Source organism: Cataglyphis hispanica, chromosome 26 (assembly GCF_021464435.1).
Source record: "Cataglyphis hispanica isolate Lineage 1 chromosome 26, ULB_Chis1_1.0, whole genome shotgun sequence".
NCBI classification, from domain to species: domain Eukaryota; kingdom Metazoa; phylum Arthropoda; class Insecta; order Hymenoptera; family Formicidae; genus Cataglyphis; species Cataglyphis hispanica.
The window spans coordinates 2,155,963-2,158,181 of NC_065979.1; the positions used below are offsets into that span (position 1 = coordinate 2,155,963).

The following is a 2,219-nucleotide window of genomic DNA, read 5'->3' on the forward strand; positions in this document are numbered from 1 at the left end:
AAAATATATTTACTTATTTTAGAACTTTTTAAAGTCAAATTTTCTTATATATTTTTTGTTTTTATATATAATCGCCATTAATCCGTTAATTATTTATATTTTAAAATTTTTGTTAAAAGAAGATTGCATTTGATAACATGCGAGAATCGAGAGTTCCGAAGCATTCTGTTTAATTATGCAAAATTGCAAAGATAGTATCGCTAGTATAAGCAAAATTCGAGCCATATTATTTGCACGGTGAAAAAGATAAAGGCAATCGAGGACCGGTATCGTTAACCCTAATTTCCGTTTTATCTTCCGTCTCTCTCGCTCTTTAGGCAAGCCTACGAAATTAAGCGAATTTATATTCCGAATTATTCATAATTGGGGCCGCCACTTTGTGCGAGTACCGCGGCTACAGGCTCGACGAGATGGATCAAACGGCTCTTTTGTCGGCTAATTCGATTGCAACGAAATTTGAATTTGAAATCCGGCGCGCATTCACGATGCCGATTGGACGGAACAATTTTTCGGCAGATCAATCGTCCGATTGGCATTTTGAAAATGTGCGAGTTTGGTAGTAAAATTCGCGCGGAAAATATTATCTCGCTTCGTCAATGTAAAAATAACATGCTTCGTACCGGATCGTATCGCGATCTGTCATTATGTAACGTAAATTCGAAAATCGAATGATAGTTATCGGTTCAACCCCGTTTTAAAGTAGCTAAAATTGAAGATCTTAAAGCTTCTACGTACGGCTATTGTTAATGTACACAAATTATCACGTGAGATATTTTAATTTTAAATTAAAGATATTTTGTATCTATTTCTGAAATATTAGGAATTTAACCAAAATTATACAGAATGTTCTTACATATGCTCAGAAAAAAATCCTGAGCAAAAAAAAAGAGAGTGCCAACGGTACATGGTGTTCCCAAGCGGTCACCCATCTAAGTACTGACCATGCCCAACGTTGCTTAACTTCAGTGATCGGACGAGAACTGGTGCTTTACAACGTGGTATGACTGTTGGCGATAGTGAGATTTTTAGAATAGTTACAAATATGTATATTTTCAGAATTTTGAGACAATTATAAATAAAGTTGATTTTTATTATTACTATAATTTAAAGGTGTTTTGTACCTATTTTTGAAATATTAAGAATTTAACTATAATTGTACAAAATGTTATTCTTATATATGTTTAGAAACTTATAAAAAAAATGCTGAATCCATTTCTTGAATCAAAAGTTAAGAGGATTTTAATTTACAGCGAATTAAGGATGTATATGTCATATATATTAACAAAAAGTATTAACAAAAGCATGAAAGTTTTATAGACTGTATTATTTCTTCAAAAAACTGAGTACAATTTTTTTAACGGTTTGGAAATTATTTAAGTTTAAAGTTACTTTAAAGTAATTTTTTTGGAAAATTGCGTATTGTAGTACTTATTGACAAATTTGATAAGGAAAAAATATTACCAATGAAATAAAAATTTTCATATAAATTAAGAAAACTTTAATAAATATTTATGCAAAACTTGATTTAAATCCATTTATTCGTTTAAAAGTTATTTATTAAAAATTGTAAAAAAATATTATCTATCTATCTTTCTCTCTTTCTGCAAATTACTCGTTTTTCACTGTTTCTTGCAGTTAATTTCAGGGGATATTCACGATCAAACATTTTTGCCATAAATTAGAAAAAATATTAATTACAACTATTTTCTTTTACGAAGACGTCAAAATCCATATGTTTTGTGACACTTTAATTCTTTTCATAATCCGGATTTATTTGTTTGATTTTTCAAACAGTATAAATGTAAGAAATATGTTTTTTTTTTATTTTGACAGTCTTTTGCTACTATTGTACAACATCTTAAAATTAACAACTTAAAATATGATGTTGATAAAAAAAGACAATCATCTTAATAAACTTCTGGCGATGGAAATAATTTTCTCGACATTTTATCTTTACACATAAGACATAAAAAGATGAGAATATGAAGAATAAAAAATTTCACATTAAGCCATCGATCATATTTCCTTTCCCTTTCTATTAAGCTTCGCCACTTTTTAACATCATTGTTGCTCTATTTCGCTGAAACGGCCCTGAGCGCTGAGACAGAGCCTAGTTATTCACCTGTATAAATATGCAGAAGTAACTTGCGTCGGACGTGAAATACTGCGTAATAAAAAGTACCGTAAGTATCTCCGGCAAGAGACATCGTCGTGGGGGG

At 30.3% G+C, this 2,219-nt stretch overlaps 1 non-coding gene across 1 annotated transcript; it reads right to left on the bottom strand.

Annotated features, from left to right (window-relative positions):
* Positions 1-892: 892 nt before the first annotated feature.
* Positions 893-1,012, bottom strand: LOC126858628 (5S ribosomal RNA). The gene has a single exon (XR_007688707.1). It is a non-coding gene; the product is annotated as a 5S ribosomal RNA (ribosomal RNA).
* Between the last annotated feature and the right edge of the window lie 1,207 nt (positions 1,013-2,219).